This window comes from Lathamus discolor, chromosome 22 (genome assembly GCF_037157495.1).
Source record: "Lathamus discolor isolate bLatDis1 chromosome 22, bLatDis1.hap1, whole genome shotgun sequence".
NCBI lineage: Eukaryota > Metazoa > Chordata > Aves > Psittaciformes > Psittacidae > Lathamus > Lathamus discolor.
In genome coordinates this window covers 2,738,079-2,765,492 of record NC_088905.1, presented here as the reverse complement: position 1 = coordinate 2,765,492, position 27,414 = coordinate 2,738,079, and the positions used below count along the sequence as shown (strand labels likewise).

The window sequence follows — 27,414 nt, the reverse complement described above, 5'->3', positions numbered from 1 at the left end:
TGGGATTCTGCGTCAGCATCTCAATTCCTGCTGGGAACCCCAGAGAGCAGAAAAGGAAGTTAAAGGGTACAGTGCTCAGACTGCCTGGGTTGCGCTGCAAACAGCTTCGCAGCAAGAGAAATATTTCTCCACATCTCCCAATACAAAATTCACCCAGATCCGGTTACCTCAGAGTTTTGCCACAGCTTCCCAGCCTGGCCCTGCTGCTCTGCCACCCGTTAGCACCACTGCCTTCACTGGGCAGCTCTGCAGTCGAGCTAGCTTCAAACTTTCCCAGGCAACGCTCCTGTGTAGGAAAATGCCAGGCTGGCACACTGCAGTGCTCCTGGGGCCCGGCCGGTCTCACACAAGTGCTGACACAGCAGCAGGCAGGGACTGAGCAGAGCCTGCCAGCTCTCCAGCCCGGCTTGGCTGCCCAGGAGCCCCGGCTGCCTGGCTCCAAGGTCTCTTGGCAAGAGGACAGCCCTAGACCAGGGTCTGTCAGCACACAGAGCCCCCAAGGCCCTGATTCCAGCCCCTGTGCAGTCTGGAGTCTTTCAGAGTGTTTCTAAAGGTCAAAAGGAAATTATCACTTCTACTTTTCCCCAAGTCTGATTTTGAAACATTTAAGTCTCCAGCCAGCCCTAAATGCTGTTATTTCTTACTCCTAATTCACAGGGTCCCTTGTTATCTCCACATGTCCATGACCTTTCTGTCATGTGTTTAGGAGCTGATGAATGGTAGTTAAGACATGCCAAACTCATTCCATTTGTGAGACAAACCACACCATTCTCAAAGGGCATCAGGGAAATCACTTCTCATCCAGCCCTTCCAGCCCCTGCTCTAAGCACAAGAGACAACAGCTTAGGTCTCCCCTGGAATAAACCAGCAGAGCTCCAGGTAGAGAGGACTGCATTGTGCTGATTTCTGCCAGCTCAGTGTTAAGCAGAGCCTCCCAGGGACCTGCCTTGAGCACTGGCAGAACATTAAAGTTGTTTGGGACTGCTTTTTTTTGCCTCCATTTATACAATGAACTTGTTTAAATGGTGTTGCCAAACTCACACATGCAAAACCGGTCCAGATAAACCCTGACATTCAATACTTAAAGAGGCTTATAGACTTGTAAAGCGGGTTTAAAAAGGCATCTAGGTGATGGAGACACCAGCAGGAACCATTTTTAAATGGAAATCAGATGCATAATGTATTTTGGAGAGTCTATACAGCCCTCCAGCATCCAGTCACCTCTTGCATCTGCAGCTGCTCTGTAAAGATGGAGCATGGGTGCTGAACTCCAGAAAGCCACTGGGATTTCATGGGAAAGGGACCCTGTCAAGATCCACGACCAAAGCTAACAGCAGAGTTGATTCCATTTCTCCATGACTTTCCAATTCCTTACAAATGAACTATGTGTTCCAGAACACAATCCTCCTCTCCCTTTTCCTCCTGTCTGGAAGCGCCCTTGCCTTTGCTCCTCCCCAGAAGGGGTCTGGCAGGTTCTAGCACAGGAGGAACCTGGGAGAAAGAGCACAAGTTACTTAAGCCCAAACACATAAAACTGCACATATTCCAAACAAAGAGCATGGGAACTTGGCAGCAGGAGAGGGTGTCTAAGTTACCAAAGCAGCCATAACTCAGGAGCTGACAAATGATGTGGGCTTGAAATGAGTGTTTATTCTGGTATTTAATAATACAAATCCAGAGCGTGGAAACTACATCACATTGTCTTTAGTGCCTCCAAGTCACTGAGGGCTGTAAGAACCAAGCACTGCTGTGGTTTATACAATTCAGTGCCTCTCTTGCAATGTTTTACTGCAGAAAAAACACATAATCAGCAGGGAAAGGGATTCCCTTGCTAGTTTCTAGGTTAGTGTTGTTTCTGAAGCTTTGGAGCTTGGAGAGGCATTGAATAGTGCAGGGGAACAGTCCTACCAGCTCCCAATCAATCTTCCTATCTCCTGTTGAAAGATAACATCTCCAAAACATCTCTGCTTCAGAGCAGATCTGACTCAAGTTAGCAACACCAGCTATTTTCTCACCATGCGGCAGCATCTCACCAGCAATCCAGCTGTGCAGAACCACAAACAGCACATGGCCTGGCACGGGATGGAGGAGGGGATGCTCTGTTATGCAAGTTCCTTACTGCATCCCACGGAGGAAGAGAGTAACAGCACTGTGCTTTCACCGCAAAGCCTAAAAACTGCCGGGGAGCAACTCAGCAGAAGAGATTTCTGGGTTTCTTTTTCCTATTCTCATAGCAATGAGCCTGAGCTGTGGAGTTTGGGTCTAGACTCAGCCCGATTTTAGGGTTTGCTGGTCCTTAATGGGTCGCAAACACACAGGGAGCAGCAGGATGCTGCCCCAGGATGCTGGATGCTCTCCCTACTGAGCTCATCCTTCAATCATCTTTTAATGCAAAGGATGCACCAGTGACCTTCAGGAAAGTTTGGATCCTTGAGGTATTCTGGCCTGATTTGGTAGAACTAAGAAGCAGGGGCTTAAAGTTTAAGGTCAAATCATCATATCAGGCGTTTACTGCAGTCTCTGCTACCCCACGAAGTTTGCTGAGAGCATGTTCTGCCCTAGACACAGGCAGAGGTGAGATTTCAGGTCACCCTGGGATTAGGCAAAGGTACAAACAACAGCCCATGTTCATGCCTTGAAGGGTTGCTGCCTTGGCTTTCCCCCCCATGTTCAGTAGGCTTTTTGTATTTTATTTTAAATGCAAACCCAAATTAGAGTAGCATATTCCTGTTTTTTCTAGGGAATACTGTTGGAATGACTAATTGCTACAGCAGCTCACTTCTTAGGCTAATAAACCCAGCCCAAGCGAATACAGAAAGGAATCTATTGTTTTCAGTGTGTAATAATGGGGAAAAGAGGTTTTTATGACTCCCCCTGACCTTTAGAAGGAAGCTCAGAAAGTGGCTGGACAAAGCAAACAGGATTCCTAGGAAGAAGCTGTCAGCAGTGGGTGCCTTTCCTATGGGATGGATGTTTGAAAACTCAGCTGGAGGTTCTCATGTCCACTGCATGTGAAGCAGCCCAGTGCACCAGCCCTTTCAAAGGGGTGTTTCCTGGTTGCTATAGAGGTAGCTTCAGTTCAACTACAAATTAAATGTACAGTGAACCACCCCCAATCAATGGGATTTGACTTTGTTTTGGAGAAGAACCCGTTGGTTCCAGCTTCCCATCCTCAAGACTTCCAGTACTGCCAATAGGAAACAGCCCAACAGACACACCCCACTCATTAGTACTGACCCACAGGTGGGTTAATTTGGGACAGTAACAAATAGGGTCAGGACTGACATCTAAAAGGCTTACAAATGGCCAGATGTTTACAACTTCTTAGCACCCAATAACCCCAGCAGTTCACACCACATCTGAAGAGCAACCAGACTGCAGCCAGGGCTGAGTTACAACCAATCCCTGACCTGGCTCTGCAAGGAATACCTATGAACATGCCACTTGCCATGGGGATGAACCTGATCCTCAGCAAGCAGCTCATCCTGCCTTACAGCCAGCTGGGTACTTATCACAAGTAACCAAAAGTAAATAAACCAAAGCAAAACATGGCTGTCACATTGCAAAGTGGTATTAATCACTCAGGGTAGAAACCACTACATGACCTGAGAGAACAAGGCAATGTGGTATTTCACCTCCTTCACCTTGAATGCCATGAGCAGTGGAGTGAGGAACAGTACTCAAACTATCCAGCCTTCAGATGCATTACCAGAAGAGAAGACCAGCATTAATACCCACACATTTTCATCACACAGAAATACCTTGTTGCAGTTCCAGGACCTGGGAGGTGCTCTGAGCACGCTACTTTTTGGCTGGGGAAGCTGCTTAAGCACACAAAAGGTCTATATTTAACCATTCAGCTTTTCTAAGGCATCAGCCATTCTTCCCTTCCTCTTCTCCATAGAGAAAGCACATAACAACACAACATAAATTATCAGCTGAGACATGAAAAAGCATCTTTCCATGATTCCACAAGGATTACAGCAAACACGGGGAAATGAAACTGCTGGAGGAATACAACTCCATGAGATCAACAGATGATGGTATTGATGAGATACAGGTGGTCAGAGTGGTGCTACTTGCCACCAGAAGCTCCATTTATCACTCTGGGAAGCACTTAAACAGAGGGGTTTGTACTGGCATTGTTTGAGGCTCCTCAAAGGTGAGGAGATGCTCACCACCCAGCTTGGATAGGGAAGATGCTTCTTAGGTACATGCTGCTTGTGGGGGGAGAGGTTTTTTTTCTGCAGCACCATGCAAGGAAGCTACAGGGCCTGGGGAGGATCCTTTCTCCCTACTTTGGCTGCAGGGAGAGCACCAGACATACATAAGGGGCTCTGTGGCCAGACACTGGGCCACAGCCACCGTCAGTGCACTCAGGTAAAAATACACTGAGGACCGTCACAGAGAAGAAAGCAGCAGAACAAAGCTTGAAAACTCCCTCAGGGCTTCAAGCAACCACAGCCCCCTATTGCTGCTGCTGTAGTACCTTATTATTTGAGTCCAAACACATGATTTTAAGAAAGCTGACTCAGGGCTTTAATGCTTGGGGTTGCCAACGCTGTGCGCACAAACACTTTGCAGAGGTTCTGATCACCTGCAATTCACACCAAATTGTGGGGAGCCAGCACTTAGACCAGCAAACCTGTCATTTCATTTGCAGCTGGTGGTTTAGTTCCTGCTTTCTGTTCTGACCTTGGTAGTTCTGTGCTCTCAGACAGACACAGCAAATGGAAAACCCCCACCAGTCTGCTCCCATGCAAAGCTGTTTCATCTCAGACGAGGTGGGGAGTTCTTATGCCTGGTGGCAAATCCACAACCCATAATCCCAAGTGAAAAGCATTACCTGTGGCAAACAGGCTTCTGCAGCAGCACAGGGACATGGTCCCTCGGAGAAACTGGCAGGAATGTTCTTAAGGTCAAGTTCTGACTCCGGGAGGGACAATACCAGGTTTCAAAGGCTGGCAAGCAGTCACCTTGCTGCTATTCAGAGCAGTGGGAGCCTGTTCATTTGTCTATCACTGTAGCTAAGATAGAAAATAATAAAAGGGGAAAAAAAAGACCCATCAACACAAGCACAAAGACCAGCTCTCCAGAAAGCAAGCTACAGTATATAGGTTACAGTTTCCTGCTAACACAAACCCCCTCGCAGTATGATTTCATAGGCCATGCTAATTATTTTCAGGGCAAGCATAATCAAACACAGGTGATTTGCCTTTAGCAATTTCTTCTTATCTTCACACAGCTCCGGATCATTTCCCCACATGGCAAGCAATTCCAGCAGCCCCACGTTCGGAACAGGCAGCTTTTGTCCGAGCCCGCAAGAGTACACAGAGGTTAATGTGCTTCTGCACTACGAAACTCGGGGCATTGTCTCGTGCGTTGTAAGACGTGCTCGTGACATGCTGAGTTCAGCTGATTTACAAGAGCAGCAAACCAGAAGGTTTTCCCCCTGGGAGCCTTCTCCTAACTATTTCCTCCTCAGGATGTTGGCGTGCAGGAGTCTGAGTCGCCAGGAGACTCCATGACCCCCCTGGGAAGCCTGTTCCAGTGCGCTGCCACCCTCAACGCAAAGCTCTTCCTCATGAGGAAGAGCCTCTTACGGTTTAGGTTAAGGCCATTGCTCCTTGTCCTGTCTCTGGGCACCACTGAAGATAGTCTGGCACCATCCTCCTGGCACCCACCTTTGAGACATGTACATGCATTGATTACATCCTCTCTCAGTCTGCTCTAAACCGGCCCAGCTCGCACAGTCGCTCCTCCTAAGAGAGATGCTCAGACCCCTGAGCATCCATCCTCCCTTTTTGCTCCACAGCTTCTGGTGCACGTCCCAGAGCTTTCCTTAGGTCCCAGTCACTGAGAGTGAACTGCAAGTGGGACGTTGTGTGAAGGGGGAAACATGGGAAAAGGAGGAATTCATTTATTCTGTAGTGCAGGGCACTTTTGTGGCTGCTTTTATTCAGTTGTGTCTCTCTGCAGGGCATTAAATGTAACATACGTTTAAACTAACTCTGGGGTGCCTAAGGAGTAGAGACAGAGATCTTTCCTTGGCATTTATTTATATCAAAACACATATTTGTATTGATGAAGTATTGGCTGTCAGGATAGCAACACAAAATCACTCTTGATGCAATAAAACTCACAGCCTGGTCAGCTCTGCTAACAGTAACCTTACCCCAGCATTTAATTCCCATTTCCAGGCTGAGAAAACCAACTCAGCTTGATAGGAAGGGAAAAGAGCCACCAGCACCCCGGGATCCTGCAGCACAGGGATAGTACTCGGGCCCACCATGTCCCTGAACAAGCTATTTCCATGAGAAGCCTGTTGTATGGCATAGGAAAATAATGACAAAAGATCTTCAGGAGGGTTGGCAGCACGGAAATTTCTGGCTCTGTCGTCTCCCTGTTTCTGCGAGCAGCAAAAGATCCATAATTCTCACACTTAATGTAATTCCAAGGCATCTAAAGTGATTTACAGTCAGTTTACTCAATACTTTCAGCTTTATTTAATGTAACAGTTATGGCACATAAAAAGTTTATTGAAAATCCTTTGGGAGTATGATTGAGTAAGAAACAGTCATTGCTAATACCATTACAAGAGCTGAAGAGAAGGATCCCAGCATGTTCCCTCAGTGACCTTTCTGGCTCTGTGATCCAGGGTTACACCAGGAAATCCTCCCCTGCTCTCCAAGGGGAACGGTGCCACGTTGTGGGGAGCAAACAGCTTGGGAGGTGCTTATCTGACATGGTGAGCCCTGGGTCTGCTCTGCCAGCGGGATGGGAAGGAAAGGAAGTTCTGGGAAGCTGATGGGGGAGGAATTCCCCTCCTGCCAAACTCATTTATGCAGCTATTTATTTTCCTATTTGCCATTTGCAAGCAGGGCTGAATCCCTCCTCTGCAGAGCAGAGGAGTTGCTCTGGGTGGGGTTGGGATGAAACCAGGGCTGCAGTGGAGTGAACTGCATGGATCCTTCCCAGCTCGGCTCCCCGCGGGGCTGCTGACTCTTCCAGCATCACCAGCCTGTGAAGCTTCTCCCCAGATGAGGAATTGCAAAAGATGTTCATTTGCCTTAGCAATTAACAAACACTGCTTTTACTATCATTATAGCAATAACTATAATTTAATAATTGCCAACACTCCTGGTGATAACATCCACAGTGGTAAGCATATCTCAACATCAGCTTGTGTTGGATATCCTCGCAGTGCTGGCAGCCCACCAAGGTTGCCTGAGACAACAGAAGATTCACATTTATCTTAAAGGGGCAGAAGATGAGCAGGGTAATTATTGCTGCACCTAGAAGCTCTGATCACAGACCAAACCCAGGCTGGCCATGGGACACCAACGCAAAATGCCACAATCCCCCCTGAGGATGCTGGAGTGAGTGCTCAGATTCCTCATCCCTGTGCCATGGCTCAATGCAGGCTTCAAAGGAAGCCCTGGTTAGCTCCTACCTCCATGGGCAGCCTCTGATGTATGAGGAGGTAAGGGCAGAACGTGCAACCTTTCCTTAAAGCTGGGCTACTTCCAAGATCTCTTTTCTCAAACCTGCTTTCACACACAGTCATGGCTTGTTTGCCACCCATGTTTTCCAGGAATCCGAGGTGAAAGGTATGTCATGGGAAGGTGGGAAGAGCCAGCAACCCCGGTGTGAAATAAAAGCACACTGAATAAACTGGAATGAAGAGGGAGTAAAAGAAAAACATGTTCCACATGTGCGTGTTCCATAAACAGGAAAAAGGTTACAGTTTTTAGATAAGGCAACTGTGATGGATTGTTTCTCTGTGTTTGTCAATCAAGTATTAAGACTTGCAGAATTAAAATCAGTGCAGTTCAGAGATGGATTCCAAGCTCTCCAAAACATCAGGTTTGGCATTTAGCTAGCTATCAAGCTATCATCTCTAGACAGACAAACAGATAGATGGATGGATGATTTGGAGAAAAAGATGGAGACATTCTTTCAAGACTTCTTTTTTTGTGTTGTTTTCCAAGCGATGATTTGCTTGTGCCAAGAATTCAGCCTGGGGAAAAGTCCAAATGTAGCATTTCCTCCAGCTTAAACTGGGGCTTGGCCCAAACCAAACCTTGGCTCCAAAGACCTGCTCTCAGCAGGGACATGCAGAAGGCGATTTGGTGCCTGTCTTAGCCCACCCTGTGTTAGCAGAGCATCAGTACAGGAACGGACACCTGCCTCTGTCCCCAGAAACCCCATGTACAGGTGCCCAAATGTTAATGCTGAACAGATGGGGGGAGAAAAGCCGCATTTCATGCTGGGACTGGCAGAGCAGACTCCAACAAGTCCACTATTGTTAGACAGAAATTCCTAGAAACAGATGCAGCAAATTCAGTGCTTCGGAGCCAGTCCTGGAGTTTGGGGTCTGCTGGGAGAAGCCTGTGTAGCTTATGGATTAATGTGCTATTATTACATTACTCTTTAAGCTTCAAAGGTCTGCCAGGAAACCTAAGCCTACTATCTATTGAATGACATTTTAAGAACAAATAATACATTAATATATTTAATTTGAGAATAAACACATACATTATAGGAAGGGATTTTGTCTATGCTGATAAGTCAGTGCCTGACCTTTCTGCTGCAATCCCCGGGTGCTGAGCCATAGAGAACCTCTTCCAGAAACCTTTGCTATCAGCTGCAAAGCGAGAGCCTTTCCGCTGGTCCTGCTGGCTCCGGACTGCAGCTGCCACGATGGTTGGAAATGGAAGCTTAGCCCTAATTATCCCTTTGACACTAATCTACAGCTACACTAAATCTTGTTGCCTCAAATTAGTTAATCAATTAAGTGTCAAACCACAAAATGTTAGTGATTGTGGCCTGAATTTATTGCCTTGGCACGTGTTTCCATCTGCTGCCTCACTCTGGGTCTGCTGCTGGGAAGATTTGGGGCTGGTGCTTCCCCCATCCCATTAGGAAAGGGTGAATGAGGCCAGGCCCAGAAAGAAATGGGTTGGGAATGCAAAGTCCTGCACCCAGGGAGGAGCAAGCCCGTGCACTGGGATATGCTGGGGGCCAACCGGCTGGAAAGCAGCTTTGAGGAAAGGACTTGGGGTCCTGGTAGGTAGCAATGAGCCAGCAGCATGCCCTTGTCACAAAGGTGGTTGGTGGCATCCTGGACTGCACCAGGCAAAGCACTGCCAGCAGGACGAGGGGGGTGATCCTTCTCTCTGCTCAGCACTGGTGAGGCCACATCAGGAGTGGTGTGTCCAGTTCTGGGCTCCCCAGTACAAGAGAGATGCAGACATACTGGAAAAGAGTCCAGCAAAGGACCATGAAGATGATTCAGGAACTGGAGCATCTCACAGATGAGGAAAGGCTGTGACTCTTTAGCTTGGCGAAGAGAACGCTCAGGGGAGATCTTATTAATGGGTATAAAAACCTGAAGGGAGGGTGCAAAGAAGACAGAGCCCAGGCTCTTTTCAGAGGTTCTGAGGTCCAGAACAAGAGGTAATGGGCACTAAACACAGGAGGCACCATCTGAACAGCAGGAAACACTTCTTTCACTGGAAGCAGGGCTGAGCACTGGCACAGGTTGCCCACTAACGTTGGAGTCCTTGGTGATATTCCAAAGCCAATGGGACAGGGCCCGTGCATTGGATGAGGTGACCTCCAGAGATCCCTTCCAACCTCACCCACTCCATGGTGCCTGAGCCTGAACCCCGAGTCCTTACATGCTCGATAGGGGTTGTTACAATTACAGTGAGTCAGAAAGTCCTGTTCCTGCCATGGGATAACTTGGGAGGCTTTAGATGCTGATGACTTTTGCTGGGATTCTTTTAAGCTTCCGAGGTGGTTGTTTTTGAAGCATTTCAAGGAAAAGATAAAGCTGATAACTGAAACATGCAGTTTGTTGGTTTTTTTCCCCCCAAAAGTCGTGAAAATATTCAGCTTTGGAAAACATTTCTGGTCAAAAAATAAATTAGTCTGTTTTCTTGGAAGCAGTTTCAAAAATCCATGTCAGCCTTTTCAGTGTCTATCTGAAAGAGAAAACTTTAAAAAGAGGGTTTTTTTTTTTTCCTTTAGGTTTGTTTGTGGTTACTGCAAAACAACCAAAAAGGCTTTTCAATAGAAATGGCAGCTCCTGGTGAAGAGGTATTTTTCATTCAAATGATGTTCAGAAGAGTAATATTGACCCAGGGCTGATGTCTGCAAGAGCTGCATGGCCACGGGTCATCTTCTCCCTGTTTACAACCCCTGGGGCCAAAGCAGAAAGAGGAAGAGATGAGTATCCGATTCTTGGGGTGCCCAAGTGAGGTGAGGGATGCTGAGCCACACTGGCACCAAATGAAAGCGTCCTCATCGGCACTGTCGCTGTCCTGCTTCTGCTGCTCAGTTACAAATGCAAATCCAAAGGGAAGACTTTGGGCAAAGCAGCACAGGGCAATGGGGGGAAAAATTGCAAAAAGGAGGTTTATTGATCCCCGGTGGAGATTGATGGCACAATAAGAGCAGGAGGCAAAGAGTGATTTTGCTTTTGAAAACGTTGATGAATAAGCACTCAGGGGCAACAAATAGCTGGACTCAGGGAATGATGGACGGCAGCAGGGGAACAAGATGCATTTTTATAAATGGGTGAAAAGAGAGGAGGACTTATTAAAAAAAATGAATGACCACACGTGGCAGGGATCTGCCACTGGGGAGAAGGCAGCCATTGATTTATGTGCACTACTGGCATTTGAAAATTCAATAATAACATTGACAAATGAGAGGCAAAGCTGGCCAGAGGACAGCAGAGAACTTGGAGTGGAGAAAGAAAATGCCAAGGTCAGGATGAAGGAACAGAAAAACATGCTTATGTTGGAAAGGTTTTGAGTTAACTCATCTATATAAAGACATGAAGAAAAATCACGCCAGGATCAGAGCTCACCAGCCTGACTCTGTGGCATGAACTGGGGAGAAGTAAATGAACGAGTTGTGGCATCGTGTGGATCTCTCTGTAGGGATGTCCGCTTCCTGACATGGGGAACAGGGATCATTTAATCTTCCCCTCCTGCTTCCAATAAGCTGGTGCCTGGTGCTCCTGGCACCTTGAGAATTAAATACCCTGCAATTTCTAAGGACCCTCCCTGCACAAGCATTGCACCGCTGAGCACAGGCACATCCCTGCACAGCCTTGCTCTCTGCATCACTAACTGGGACCATCTTGATGCTCCAGCAGACACCCTGGAAGGGGCATCCAGAGCAGGGTGCACAGTGAGATGGGGAAGGAACACCCTGGAGAGCAGGAGCTGCTGGAGATGGTTTTCAATCTGTAGTTAGGCTACAGGTGAGCAGCGAATGAGAGGAATGTGCTGCTGGTGGAGCTGCCACATCCCATCATGTCACAGCACCCCAAGATCCTCATGTACCAAAGAGGCAAAGAGAAGCCGCCAGCATCTTTGGGCTGGGCAAGTCTTATCAGGACTCAAAAGTGGAGCATTTCTCTTTTCTTTCACCTGCTCAGGGAAGGATGCTAGAAAAGCCTTGTTGCAACAACCTCTCCTGAACTAAAGAGCCATGGATCTTAGAGGCCCATGGAAAAAAGCAGTAATTGAACTCATCAAAGCCATCTCTGGCTACCGTTTGAATAATACCTTGTCCTCTCCAGCCTGCAGAACGTAGCATGGCACATAATGTTACCTTAACATTTGATCTACTTAATAAGCCCCCCATTTTTGCTCCTCCTTGTCTTCTGGCTCAGTTACAAATGGCAGTTAAAGAGAACAACCGGCAGGAGAGACCGCGAAGAGCACACTAGTGAGAATGTGGCAGAAATGTGCTTTGCTCTTTCTCACCATGCCTGGCCTCCCTCTGGGCTTGTATTCGTCTATGAAGATGTCTTTTCTAAATGCTAGAAGGTCAGAGGTGTGGATGGAACATAATTCCGTGCATCAGTGTGCTTGGCTCAGCCGAAGGAGCACTTACTCAGTGGTGGAGAGGTTTCTGCAAGGACGATACAAAGCCCTGGCATGGCTCACTGAGGCCAGGGAAAGGACTGCAGGAGTTGGGGGCAAGGCCTCAGCACTGGGAAACCACTGGGTTTGGTGCCTGGGAGCAGGTCAAGCCCTTAAACCAAGACTTCTGAGAGTGTATTTGGGTTGTTGGCTTTATGTTTGCAAAGTAGTTCATTTCCATCCTCAGCAAAGCAGATGAAACTCCTGCTCTTGGTTCACTTTAGGGAGTTTTCCAGCCTGGTAAATCTCACTGTCAGGGCCAGCTTTAGTTTTAAATATCATCTAATAGCACGTCACTGAATAGTGGATGTGCAGCACTGGTCTGTGTATTTTAGGATGTCCCTCACAAGTTCCAAGCCACCTAATCCTTTGATTCCAGGCCAAGTCACCCTTTGGATGCACCCTTCTCCAGCCAGAGGAACCTCTGGCCAGGTGATTTTGGGAAGATTCCTAAACATAAGGCCAAAATGTCCAGCTATAAGGGAAGTGGATGCAGACAAGCCTCATTCTTTTGTGCTACCCTGGCAGAAGTGTCAATAGAAGGATTATACATAATCTCATTAAAATTTACATTGCTGAGAATGGAGTTTGTATTCCTGGTTTATGTTCTCTATATTTAGAGTCCACGTTGCTGTTGCCACTCAGCTCCTCTATCACCAGAATTAGTATCTTCAACAATAACAAGGTACAAACACACACACTTTTTGCTCTGAAAACAATCTTTGTGTTTCCCTAATCTAAGGAGCTCAAAGCAGTAAAGGAAGTACAGGGAATCTGTTGGATTCACCCAGGTTTTATAGTGAGCCTGTGGGTGAAAACAGACCAACACTGCTGCAGAGATGGCTGGAGCCCCTTCCAGTTCCTGGCAGCGTGTCCCTTGCAGATGTAGCTTTACCCCTCTGAAAATCAATCAGTAAAGAGTCTGAAACAAGTCATCAAGGCTGGCAAAAGAGTGCCCAACTCTTTCTGGTTGCTGGGAACCCCTCTGCTCCACTTTGATACAGCCAAAATAATTAATGAGGGGAAAAGAGTGCAAAAGCTGATAACATCTATCTCCGAGAGCCCACCCCTCCGCCTGTCCTTGTAACGCTATGCTGATAGCTGTGTCAGCAACAGCGTTTTGCAATCCCATTTGAAACAGCGCAGCTGAGGACAGCATTAATTCAGAGTTTGGAGCCAGTGCTGCAGAAAACCAACAGGCCCAATCCACAGCACGAGTAAACTGGTGTAATTCTGCTGCTTGCGAACAACCTCTAAGGATCTGGCCATAGCATCTCTACCCCTTCTGCATCCCCAAGGGTTGGAGCAGCTCCTCAGAATCACTCTAGAGCCCATTAAAACAGAAGTAAGATACCTGCCATCATTATCACTCATTTTTATGACCACGTTGTTCACAAATGACTGAATTTGGCTGTCAAACGTATAGAAAAGAAAAATAAAATCAAAGCATCAGCCATCTGTGCCCCAGAAAATGTTTGTGTTTTCCTGGGTTGTTTATGGCAAGAAGGTCTCAGCTCCTTTGTTCCATATCCTGTTAGTTATTGCATGGGAAATGAGTGGTTCTCACTTCACCATTTATAAGGCTTTTGCATTCTCTCTTTTGTGCACACTCGGTCTCTCCCTATATGTATTTCTAGTCCATACGTCTTGCATTGACACATGGAATTGTGTTTGTTTTACTGGTTCTGCCTCTCTAATAGTTTTTCATTGCAAAAGGGATCCAACGTTCGTTATTTACTCTGCTTTCTTCCAGTGCCATTACTGCGAGTGCTCGGTTCAATCAATCCCATTCCCTGATCGCTATGAGTGTCCCTGGCCTATCTGGGTGTGAAGGAAGCAGGAGCAGGGAGAGCTTTGACCCTGCCTGGCTCATCTCAGGGTTGTCTGCAGAGGCTCAGCTCTTTGAAAGCTCACACCTGGATCTGTGCTGGGGGTCAGCTCCTCAGCTGGAACTACCTGGTCTCACTGCATGGAGCAGTGCACAGAGCTAAGATTTAGCCTGGATCAGGGCTGGGATTTCCAGCACTACATTGTGACCAGAGGGAGGAATCCACTCTCTGAATCATCTACCTTGAAGGAGCTTAGCAGCCATGCAGTTTTCCAGCCAAGTTTAGTGACTGTGCTCTTTCAGACCCTCCCTTAAATGGAGTGCCCCAAATCCAGCAGCCACTTAAAAAAGTCTTGGCCAAAAGGCATCAAGAATGAGGCACAGTTGTTGCAAGTAAGAGTTCCACTCCATCAGATCATGTAAACACGTATTTAGCCCTAAGTGGATAAATAACCCTCTGGAAGGCACCCACATCAAACACTTCTCTAGACCTGGTGCTGTGTATTGGGTGGGAGTCACACTTTTCGTCTTTCAAACTCCCTGAAGGGCAATGCAGGCAGAAGGTGAGATCCCAGTGACTGCCTCCACTTTCATCCCTGGCCTGATCTCATGTTCTCTAACCTTACCTGGGAAAGTGCTGTAAACAGCAGGAGTGTAAATCTGCCGTGGTTACTCGGGCACGGTGATGGACGGCTCACCAGGGAGGCCTCCTGCAAACACCGAGCACCACTGTGGGCCCCAGGTTATTAGAGAGATGCTGAAGGAGAAGGAAAGGAGAAATAAAAGGCATTCGAGGACCAAAGTGTGATGGAGCCAGCTTTAGCCTCTGCGTCCCACCAGAATTCCAACACCTCAGACACAGAGGGCACAGAGGCTTCAGAGGGGACACATTCAGGTACTCTTACTGACAGGGAGGGGTCTGAGGTGCTCCAATCTCAGATGCTAAGTGGTCCTGTGGTCTGCAATAACCTCTAACAGGGATTTACATCAGCCCACATTTCCCTCCTATCTCATCCATCTGTCAGCCTCCCATTTCAGAGCTGTACATCACACACAGAGCACAGGGATGGCAAAGAGGGCAGTGCAGAACTGTGGTTTGGTGCTGACAGAACATACCTGGTCCCACATTTCAGGCCATCAGAAGCTAACACCATCCTGTCTTGAAGATGTTCTGATAGCCCCAACGAAGTCTTGCCACAAACCAGTCCCAAACCCCTGACAGACCTGTGCACTGGGACGTTTCCATAAGCGAGGAGAGCATCGCCTGCCCTACAGCAGGACAAGGGAGCGGAGGCTTAGAGGCAGATGACGATCCATTGTCAGTCAGCAAAACCGGGAATGGGGGATGACGGCACGTGAGGATGGTGTCACCAGTGACACCAAGGAGACACCAAGGGCTACCCCTGCTCCTACCCTGCGCCAGAGGCAGATCGTCAGCCTGCAGTGATGCTGACTGAGAAATCCCAAGGAAAGCAAGTGAGGAAATGAATTCCAGGCAGGCGGCTGGGGCAGGGGGAGGGAAGGGGTGGAATGCGCGTCTCTTTTCCAGGCAGCTGGGCTTATTTTAATGGGCAAGGTCAGCAAAGAAATGACCAGGAAGAGGAATCGCTGCCATTACAAATCAGTCGCGATCCCGTATCAATTATTCCCGCGCAGTTCCCTTGCCTTGGGCTGCAGCAAACGTGGCCTAATCAGTTTTACATCTACATTTAATTTTATTGGAAAGAGGAGCCAGCAATGCATCATGGGGCTGCTGTGTGACATGAAAGGTGACCCCTGCCAACTTAATGACACAATACATAACCCTTAATGAAGTCACTATCTTGTCCTTTTTTTGCTGTCTCAGCCCAATGATTTACGATGGCATCATTTTGCTTTGCCCTCTTTTCATTTCAGCTTGACAAAGTGGATGAAACAATTATCTTCGTTATCGGCCGGCGCAGTAGAAATGTGATGGTTCAAGATTTCTGCAGGTGGAAGCCTCGGCTATGGATCAAATGAATGGAAAAATACGCTCAGGAGTTTCGGGGTTCCCCCCTCCTTTATCTCTCTTGCTGACTGTGGCCTTCTGAAGATGGATATTGGATCCCAACAAGCCCTGCAAGCCCTATAGCACTGTGGCAAGAAGTAATTTTGAAAGCAAAGAGATCTCTGGAGCAGATAGAAGGAAGCTGGGAGGTGTCAATACATTTCCTTTACAGCTTTCTTCCCTTTCGCCTCCATTCACACCTGGACTGGTTTGATGGGTACCCACAAACGCACCTGACCAAGGTTCTTAGGCATGAATGCAGCTGTATAAAGGTACTGAGTGGTAACAGTGGCTGTGTGTGTCTTTGTGCCTCCACACATCCAGATGTATGTGTGTGTTTGTACCTGATTTTATGTATAATTAAAATCAGCATAAGCCTGTATGTAATCCTTCAGAGCTGAGGCTACCTCTCCATGGTCACAACGTTTTCTGGCTGCAAGCGCATTATAAACCTGCTGTTACTAATTGTAGCTTGATGCTTTGGCCAACATCACAGCCCAGCCTTTTTACCAATTGCTAGAGAAAATGGGAAGCTTTTTATCCTGGGTACCTACAGAGGTTGTCTGATGGAAGCCTCCCTCCATTGACAGAGATGCAGATGGAAGCTGACGGCACAGGATTTCAGTCCTGCTAGGCAGAAATGACAAAGTGCCCTCACTAGCCATATGCTTGATGGCACTTGGAACTGCCACAGCAATATTTTTGGCTGGTGCTGCTCAGGGTCTGATGTGGCTGTTGCTGTTTCCTTAGTGTCTCCTGTACACCGACATGATTCGGGATGACTGTGAGCAGACCTTCGCAGCACTGCTGAGGCACATGAACAAACTGCTGCAATTCCTTACTCGTTTTAAGAGATCAAAAAGGCAGACTCAGCTATTCCTATCATGTCCTTTACCTACACGGGTCCTTTACCTTTCCCAAGTCCCAAGCACAGCCATTCCTCTACTCCACAAGCTGATGGAAGCCCTCCTTCCACACCTCACCTAGGAGTTTGCTGCTCCATCTTACACTACTCAGCCACCCCAAATCCCAAGCTGGGAGCTGGCAGAGAACCCTCTATCAGCAGAGCTGGAAATAAAGCATCATTCCAAAACTCAAACACAGCACTCAGCCAACTCAATCACACTGTCCTGCTCCTCAACACAGATTTACATACTCAAAACACTACCTTTTTTTAGCCATTTTTGATGGTTTTGGAAAGAGAAGCCTTCCAGCATTTCACAACCACTGTTTCAGTTTTCTAATGTTCTTACACGCACCCTTGTAGGTCAAGACCTCTGTACAGTGAACCAGTTCGAGTACCTCTAATTAAGTTATTCTGCCTCATTCCTGACTAATATAAAACATGCTTATCAACCCAGAGCCTGCATTAAGGCTCCATCCTCCTCCTCACAAGGAAGGCTTTCTCTCCATGCTATGACCTGAGCAGGCATTCTCAGGGAGGGTGGGGAAGGAATGAGAAGATAAATGTAGTTTGGCAGGACATTAAGGGAAACCACAATATTGCCTTGTAATGCAGCTCCTATCTGATCAGCAGAGTCAAATGCGGTGCTGGAGTTATGTCTCACAGGAAGTGGAACCAGCCGCTCCTGTCAAGCTGATTGCTGAGATCTTCCCTGAGATACTCCTTGTGTCTGTCAGAGATACCAGCTGCTGAGGAATTCCCAGCATGTGCTGCAAGTGACCCCAATGCAGCTAACACCAACCCTTCTCCCATTCCCAGCTCAGCCTCCTCTCAGGGGCTGCAGGCGCGCTGTGGGAAGCAGGACAGCATCCTTGGCATGGATGCTGTGGGCTTTAGAAGCACATCAGGGCCCGAGAAAACACGGCCTGGCTTGGTTTCATGAGTTGAGGATGTGGGAGTGGGACATGACTACTGCAGCCTCTTACAGGGGAAGAAAAAGCTGCAGCTCTTGAATTGCTCCTTTAATTTCCTAACACCTTCCTTCTGCCCTCGCAGGAGGCATTTCCTGCTCCTCCTGTCAGTTTGGACCGTGTCCTAGGAATTCATTCCCATGGAAGGTGGGCAATGTGATGCACTGGCAGAAAACACAGGCAGCAGGAGCCTCTGGTAGGTTCAGAACAATCTGCACAAATGTAACTGATCAGTTCCCAGAGCAATCCTATAAATGAGGTATGAATGCCACTGAAGAGGGGAGACCAGCTCAGCAAGAGCTCAGCTCATCTCAGCTCCCAAGGCCCTGCAGCATGGGGGGTGCTGGATGTGGTCCAGCCCAACTGTCCCTCCTTTTAGCGACAGGAACTACAGCACACAGTAGAGAGCTACAAATCCTGGTTAGATTTGAACACATCATCAGAGAGAGAAGAAAAGGCTCTCTGGAGTAACTCCTCTACCGTCAGGATAATTACAGCCAAGATTAGAACTGGAGCAACAGGAACAACTAACTGTAGGGTAGTTTAATCATAATTAATGGGAAGACACCGCTCAATGAGTAGCTGCATGCAGGCCTGGTTGTGGTTCGAGCAGCTGAGTGTGATGTATAGTGCCTGTTTTCTAATCCCCTCTCTTTATATGCCCATTCTTCCTCATGCCCTTGCTTTAAGAGCTTTTACAGGTTTTACATCATGGTCCTTGCTGTGGTATCCAAGGGTATTTAACTGCCACACTGCGATACACAGGCTCTGCATTTGGGAACAAGCAGTGGCGAGTCCTCCTCAGGCTCCAAGGGTTAACCCACCCTCCTGCTCTGCTGCCTTCAGCCCCGCTGCCAAAACCCAGCTCCTTCATCTGCTGCTTCCTCCGCGTGTCAGCAGAGGAAATCCGTAATCTCCCAGCTACGGATTTGGGGAACTTTGACATCCCCTAATGAGGTAAACACATTACTGTCATGTACAAACAAACAGCAACAAATTAGCAGCTGACACGTGAGGCAGCCCCGGCGCAGCAACACGGGCTCTGCACAGGCAATTAGAGCTGCCTGAGCCGCTGCTACCGCGCCAGCCGGGTCCCACCACGCTCCCTGCCCCAGCCCTGGGGCTCTCCTGGCCACCCTCCATCTGCCTCTTCCTCATGGGGTTTCCTCCTCCTCTGACACCCGAAGGTCCTGTTGGCAACTGGGTGCAAACCAAGGGTATGGCTGGGTGCAGTGTAAGAAGCTCCTGGTGGAACTGGGAAGGAGCTCAGTGGTGTGGCTGCTGATGCAGGGAGCTGGCACACTGCATGCACTGTAAGGACATCCTGAGCACCCAGGACGGGATGATGGCAGAGACAGGCAGCGAGCTGGTGGGACCCTCAGCTCGGGACTACTTCTATTCTCCAAAGGGAATGCAGCCTGAGCCTGGGAGGAAGGACTGCAGCAGCCTGGCAGAGCGGTTCGCTGCATTAGATGTCTTTCAGAATCAGTTCTTTGCAGTATGACCCATAAAGATCCTGGGGTCTTTACTCCTAGTCTCTTGCTTGAGGCTATCCAAGGAAGAGGGCTCAGTAGCTAAAAGAAGATAGGAAAGGGAGCCCGAGCTGGTATAAAGAGAACAGATATTTGACTTTTATTTTAGCTCAAGCCATCTCTATTAAGGGAGAGCCAGGGCAATAGGCCCATAGTCAAAGGGCTTTATTATTATAATTGCTTTGCAAGGGTGAAAGCCTCTGGATAAGAATCCAAATCAGTCATCACTCAGAATAATAATCATGAAAAGAGATAAATAAATAAAGGTAGGATCCAGCCAAAAAGGGAGCTCACATTATCAGCCATTAAACCAATAATCCATTAGTGACCAAGGTTGCTGAATAATATAGTACTTTCACAGTACCCATAATTTATACTGCAGACTAGAGAATAGACACGATTATTAGAGTGAGGGCTACTAGATGACACATGATGCATGACCGCGCGGCATTGATCTTCACACAACAGGAAGGTGTCTAGACTGGGAGATGTATGGCCCTGCGATTCAGAACAGGGCATATTTCATGCGGGGCCTAATGGAGTGGTGGAGGCCGTGATGGATGACTTGCCTGGCTTCAGTAGCAGCGCAGTTATAGCAGTGCTAATGCGTGACCTCTCCCGCTCCCTGCGTCCTTCATTCAGTCAGGGTGACCTCATTTAAAGGGATGGAAAATGAAAGGCGCAGAGTACGAGGGGGAGGGAAAAGGGGGGAGAGAGGGGAGGAGAAGAAGAGAGAAGAAGAAAAATAAAAGATAAGGAGAGGGCGTGATGTAAATGAACAATCTCTCGCGAGCTCCCACCCTGCATCAGGCTCCCTCCAGCGCTGCAGCGGCACTGGTTGTTACAGGACTGATCCTGCTCTGCATCAGTCGGGATGCCGCTCCTCTTTGGACAGGGTTACTCCTGATTTACAGTACTAAGTGTAAGCATTTAAGTGCTACTGAGAGCACAGCAAGGCCCCTGCAGTGCAACTCTCAGCCTTCCTCAGGCTCTTGGAGCTCATGAGCCTGGGCCAGCAGACATCACTGCTTGTGACGTGGTGATAGTCCTGGCTCCAGTGCTGGCCCTGCAGCACCCATGCACCCCTGGGGTCTGTGGGTTCTGGGGTGCAGTGGTTACTGCTGCAAGGTGCCCATCTGGTCTCTCTGCCATAAACTGTCCCCAGAGCCAGGAAGGGCTGTGGAAGAGCTCGTGACCAACAGCAGTTTTCAATCTAGGGCAAGAAAATAACCCCAAACTAGTACCACAATTGATCCTGTATCAGGCCTGAGTCCTTGCTGACTGATAACAGCTGATAAATAGCTTCAGAGAGCGGGTGTCTAGACATAGAACCACAGAATCCCAGACTGGTTTGGGTTGGAAAGGACCTTAAAGCTTATCCACCCCCCTGCCATGGGCAGGGACCCCTTCCACTGGAGCAGCTTGCTCCAAGCCCCTGTGTCCAACCTGGCCTTGAGCACTGCCAGGAATGGGGCAGCCACAGCTTCTCTGGGCACCCTGTGCCAGCGCCTCAACACCCTCACAATGAAGAACTTCTTCCTAATGTCTAATCCAAAGGATACCCAGGCTGGTAGCACAACCAGAGCTCGAAACTGCTGTCACAGGAGGCTGACAGCAGCACCAGCTCTGCCACAAGTGGCACAACCTTGGCCTGCAGCTAAACCTGCCTAAAGCAGAGAATACATCAACCATCCCCCTTCAGCCCTTAGCTGGATGCTCCCGGCTCCTGTGCTGAGTTCTGTGCTTTGGTAATGAATCCTACGGGGTCCCTAAAGGTTAAATCAAACGATCTGCTGAAGTTGAAAACTGCATTGATAAAAGGAACTGTTTGCTTGCTTTCTCCCTACTATTTTGATTCTACTTCCCTTATCTCCCGTTCATTGTTTCAGCTATCCTGGATTAGTGCCCAGGACTGCTGTCAGCCAGCACGGGGAAGAGACAGTCTCCACCCCAAAGAACTTGCAAGCTCAACAGTGCAGACAGATGGATGAAAGGCAAGATTATTACTGCTGCCCAGCAGTAGGAAGCTCAAGCATGCAGAGCACACATCCCTGCTCGCACTCACAGGGGAAAGGCCAGAACAGGACCAGGAGCTAAGCCTCAAGCTCTCAGGGTTCTGAGCACATGAGCATGCTTCCTCTTTGGAATAACCGGTGCCTGAACTGGGCCGTGCAGGCAGTTACTGGATGGGCTGATGGAAATGGCTTTTGTTAGGCCCTTGGAGTGTCTTTTAAGTGGCTCTTCCTGTGTCTGCCCTCAGACAGACATGAATCCCTATCAGCATCCCTCCCAGCATCCCTGCAGCTCACACAGCACCACCTCACTGCCTGATACATCAGCTGAGCATCTCCCTTCCCAAACCCATGTACGCATGAATCCACACACTCCCGGTCCAGGAGGAGGACCTGCTCCATGTCCTTCCCTGCAGGTAAGGGCTCTAACGCCCTGAGCTGCCTGGAAAGAGGAAAGAACGAGAGCCAATGGCCATTTCCCGTGTTCCCTTCTCCATTTGGGCTTATTAAAAACTGCACAGCAAATTAAAAATAGGTGGGAACAAAGCTGGGGGAATGACATAAAGGGCTGCAGAAAATTCTCTGTGTACTTTTAAAAGCTGGAATTGCCATATGGACTGGCAGAGAGACATGTTTTACATTTCCACTGGTACATGACTGACATCATTTAGCATTAACTTCTATTTGAATAAAATGGTAGTAGACATTTAGGTAATATTACAGGGCAATAAATGTTTTAAAGAGCCTTGGGGGGATGCTCTCGAAACACAGGCCAGACCAGAACTCTAAAAATATGTCTTAATATATATTAACCTCTTTTAGGACTTTTGGCTCTCAAAAAATAATGGAGGATAGAGGGGGTTTTTAACTCCCCCCTCTCCTTTTACTCTCTGAATTAAGAGTCCCTGGCTCTATTTTTTCCCTTTTTTCCTCTTTAGCTGTGCTGGGAAGAACATGAGGGAATGTAGTTAAAATTCAAAAAGGTTCCCCTTTATCATTACCATGAATCAACACAATAAATGAGCCCCTTCAGAGCACGGTAATAAGAATTTGATAAATCATCAGCCAAAAATTAACTAGATGTCAAAACAATCTTTGGGAAGTGTGATGGATTAGGGGCGATAGTGGCAATTAATCTCCCAGCATGAGTTCACAGGAGAGACTGAACGCTGGGAGATGGATAGGGGGGAGACCAAGGCCTCACAAGGTCAGGACACTGCAGAAAGGAGCTGGAGAGGCAGAGAAGAAGAAGAAGAAATATTCCACTGAGTCGGCAGTACCCGGCCCCGCAGCTGAGGTAGAGGTCAGCCACATGCCTTTGAAACCCATTCTGCCTCCAGCTGCTCTCTGTGATGAGGCAAGCACTTTTCTGCTCCTGCTAATAAATGCCACAAGCCGGCTCATGGGGTACAACACATGGCTGGAGAGAAGCGGAGACCAAGGGAAGGCTTCAGCCGAAGGATGGGCTCCCCTTTGGATACAGCAGGAGGGTGGCTGGAAGGGGGCAGGATGCCGGAGGGGGAGCGGAGGGAGACAAATCCTTCTCTAATGTGTGAATTCATCCATACAAGGCCTGGCAGTGGGTGCGCGTGGCCTGACTAATTCCGCCTGAGCGCAGGAGGGAAGTGCCGCTGCAGTCATAAATCCCCATCCAGCTGGCAAAAGCACTTCCTCAGTCTTCCACCTCGCAGGCAGGTCTGCAGCCCTGCAGCACGGGGCTGGAGCAGTGCTCCCCAGGTCCGGCCACGTCTCCCAGTGCCGGGCTGGGGTCCATGGGACCCCTCGGAGCGCACCATGGAGAGCTGTGAGCAGAGGAGGGTCTGCAGAGGGATCAGCTGGACCGCTCTGCCCAGCCCCTGATGGGCTGCCCAGCGGCCCAATGTGCCTCAGTTTCCCTTGGCTTACAGAGCAGGTGATTATTCCAATGCAGCAGTTTGCCACCGCATGAAGTTTGATCTCCCAGGGTTGGGAAGCATGCTGGGACACCCAGATTATACACTGGGTTAACAAGATAAGCCTTGCAGAGATGCACTGAGATCATTGCTCCCCCACAGCTTCCAGGATTATAGAACCACAGAATGGTTTGAGTTGGAAGGGACCTTAAGGCTCATCCAGTTCCATGCCCCTGCCACGGGCAGGGACACTTTTCACTAGAGCAGCTTGCTCCAAGCCCCGTCCAATCCTGTCCACCCCTCCTTTCCACTCTGGTGGTTAGCTTTACCTGTGCTGGTACTTCTGCATTTAAACCAGCAGCACAGGCTGCTCGAGTGAAGCATTGTACAAACAAAACCATCTACCATGAGTCAGCCCCTGCTTCCCTGTTTTGCTGCCTATGGCAATTCCTTGCTCTGCCAGCATTGCGTAGCCAACCCAGCGCCGCAGCTACCCCCTGCTCTTTGTTCCCATTATATCCAGCCCTCAGTAATGACCTGGACAGCAGCATCTCTGCTCTGAACGTGGATCTGTGCTGGCAGGAGTTTTTGACCAGCATGAGCTGGGCCAGCTCCAGCAATTCTGTGACTGAGGGGTGGCAGCACCCACTGCCAGTCCTGCCCGATTCATGTCTCCCTTCTCTGACACAACCTGTCACCCGGCATCCTTTGCAATCCAAGCAGGAGGCAAAAATGGGTGATGAAAGATAATGAGAAGTCAGGCACCCGCCTGGCAGGGCTCCTGCTGCCTTCCCACGCTCCACACTGGGCCTCAGGGCATGGAGCTCCCAGTGACATGTCCCCCCCCCCAGCAAACGCAGAGCCTGACACATCCGCAGGCTCCAGCAGCAGCCAGGGTGACACCGGGGGGATGGCCAAGCCTGCAGCTGGCTTTTAGGAGTGACAGTGATCATGAGAAAATAAGTAACTGGCCTAGATCCTCTGCAGCCACACTGCTGCGGTTCTCTGTTTCATCACTTGGAGGCTTGCAGTCCTTGCCTGAGCTGTTTAGCATCTCTCCTCACATTTTCGCTGCTGGAGCACTGTTGGCTTTGATACATACTGTGCTCTTCCCCTCAAGCGACAAGGAACAAATGTTCATGCAACACAGAGAGCGCCCATGGGGTGAGGAAGGAGAGCCTAAGACTTACCGAAAACATCTGCGGCTGCTTGCTTTCACCACTGGCTCTCTTCCCACTCCGAGCAGGGTAAGAGGACAAGGAAGCAGCAGCCAGGGACAATGTCTGGGCTCACCAAAGGCTCCTCTCCTCTCCCAACACCCTGGCTCACCCTGACACCAGCTGAGAGAACGGACAGGCAGAGGTTTTGCTGCTGACAAGCCAAAGGCCTCCAAGGATGATAAGGAATACAAGACCTGGGAAGAGCATCTGGCAGCAGGGAAGAGCTCTGCATAGTCCTGAGAGCTCTGGTTGTGACCTGAAAGCCTCTCAAATGGGGATAATAGCATGTGCAGTGCTTTGAACCCGAGCTGTAAAACTGGAGCTTGGAAGAAGTGGTTGTGAAGCGAAACCAGAAGTGGGAGCACCAGCGAAGCACAACCTGACAGGCAGTGGGAGCTGTGCTCCAGCAAGCTGTTAGCTCTCCTGTCTCATCTCACTCAAGGTGTGGTTTATGGACTGAGAAGATAAAGACTCACGAGGCAGCTGTGGCAACAGTGCTGTCAAACTTGGCCTGCTTGCATTGCCATGGCACACGGATTCAAGTCTGCTGGAGATTCCACAACCCCAATGCAAGATTCCCTTTTCCTGAAGAAATTAAAGTCCACAGCAGGTTGCAAACATTGACAATGGCAATTTTTATTCTTTGGTTAGATGCCCCAGGCCCAAATACTGTTGTCACTACTTCAGGATATAGAGTCAACCCACTACAGTAGAGAGAATCAATGCAGATTTATGCTAGCCTCTTGAAACAGAGGTGGCACAGCAACATGAGGTGGTACAGCAACCCAGCTTAGAGCACTGCTCCTCCTTGCTGTGATGCACAATGTGCTCGCCAGCTGCCTCAGGGATGCTGCAATGAGAAAGCCACTGGCTTCTCCATTGAGATAAAGCAAAATATCTGCTGTGGTCACCTGAATGCGCACGACCAGCTCAGCAACGCCCGCCACTGGAATCCGATTGCCATTTATCTACTGAAGTGGGGTGAGCTCAGCAGCATTGTCTAGTTCTCCTTTCCCCACCTAATTCTGCTGCTGTGTTAATAGAAACTCTGTTATACAACAGGACTCGCCCATTGTTTCTTGTTAGAGGCTAAGGAAAAGCCTCCATTAGCTCTGATTGCTTCGCTCCTGTGTGTTCATAGCATTGATAACACCTTTCTTAAATATTTGCATCCTTAAGAAGTAGACTTTTTTCTTTGTTTTTTAAGCTTATTGCATCTTTCATGCCTTTCCCTGGGCTCCTGAGGCAGTTCTGTGGAAGAGATGAATGCCTGGCACACGTCTGGATGCTGCTGCTTGCTCGACACAGATCAATGTCAGAAAGATTTTGGGAGAGGGGTGGGGAAGAGAGAAGAACACACACACACACACACACCCCCCCAGCTGGAATGCCTTCCCAGGATGCCTGGCTCTTCTCAAGACAGACAAGGCTTGGATAGAACAGATGTTTCCACCCAAAAGCAGATGTGAAGATGTTACTTTCCCAGGGAGGAAATGTGCTGGGGTTTATTATTAACCAACAGTCCCCATATGACAGCTTCCCTTGACCAACAGTTGGAAAAGCTGGAAAGAAACCCATAGCCCTCTCATCCAAGTGGTGGCAGGAAACAGCCAGCCCTGATGGACTGCACTGATTTATTGTTATTAATTACAACCCGGAAATTACCAACAACATCTGGGAGAGCCAAATGTGGACGAAAGGGAAAGCCTGAGCAAAGAAAGGGGCTGAAGTTTTGATTCCATGATGGCCTTAATGTGCTGCTCAACTCCAGGAAAAGCAGCCGCAAAGTCAGTCTGAGCAGAGGAACAGAGGATTTAAAGCAGCACCTTGGGCATTCTGACCAGCTCTGAAAAGCTTTGGATTTCTTTAGGCCTTTTGCTCTTCAGAACTGAGGCACCTCCAGGTTTTAAAACAAACACTGACTCAACCATTACCTTGTGTAAAATGAGACATCCTCCACTTCTCTGCTGCCAGCCCCACCTCGGGACATCAGGTACTGGGGAGCGCAGGCTCCTCGGCACACACACGCCAGCTGTGGTTAACCCACAACCTGAGAGCTTGTGAAACATCTGCTTGTGTTTTCAGAGCAGAATTAACATTGTCAGACCATGGCAAATCTGCTTAATTTTAATAGACATATGTATAATACACAAAGCCAAAATACACTTAAAATGGGACATGTCAGAAAATAAACAACTATTAACTAATGAAAGAGAAAGGAAGTTCGTTCCTGCGCTTTCTCTCTCCCACACACATCCCCTGCAGCTACAGTTCACTCATCTCCTCCTGACTCCCCACTGCAGCCTCACACCCAACGACTTCTACAGCAGAAAGACTCCACTTCCAAGCGATAGCAGGGGAGGGAGCATAGGGAGAAGGCAAGACCTCTGCCCACGTTTGGGCTTTGAGCATCAGGGCAGTGCTGCTGCATTAGCCAGGATGTCAGTCCCTTCCTAAGGAAGCTTTATAAAGGCACAACATTCATGTGAAAGAGAAGCCTCACCAAAACACTTCCAGAACAGTCCTGGCTCAGGGCAGTGCTGGACGCACGGGCTGGAAGAGGCATCTGGAGGCCTGATTTTCAGTTGTGCTAACAAGGGGACTGGAACTGAGGGTCATTTTCCCATGTCAGAATGTGGGAAAGGGGCTCTGCACACCAGGACCAACATCTCCTGCCTCTAAACATGCCTGATGTTAAGGATAATTGCATTTGTTCTGAGTGTTTTACAGCTCCTTCTTAAAGGGAAGTAACAACCCCACCCCTGGATTCACCAGACCCTCTCTACTTCCATAGATCTATTTGTACCTGAACAGGTTATTCACCTTTTGTAAGGTCTATACTGCTGAAACCAACTGCACAGAGGTGAGCAGAAGTGCCCCATAATTGAGAACAGCATCCCCAAGGGGCTTTTCCAATGAGGTGCAGATTTCGCTGGCATGCATTTTCAGAGCTGAAGTCAGTATAATGAAGTCCAGAACTTTTAGGTTTCCCCTTTAATACATCCATCATGTCTAGATCCATTATTGACATGTTGACTTTCTTGTTTCTGATTTAAGCTGCCAGACTCGGTAAAATTGCCT

General features: G+C 48.6%; 1 long non-coding RNA gene across 2 annotated transcripts in view; it reads right to left on the bottom strand.

Moving 5' to 3' along the window:
- Window positions 1-27,414, bottom strand: part of LOC136003567 (uncharacterized) — a 106,749-nt gene that overhangs the window by 55,211 nt on the left and 24,124 nt on the right. For both annotated transcript variants that reach the window (XR_010608134.1, XR_010608135.1), the window contains exon 2: window positions 4,847-5,027. This is a non-coding gene — a long non-coding RNA (uncharacterized LOC136003567). The remainder of the gene's footprint in view (window positions 1-4,846; window positions 5,028-27,414) is intronic.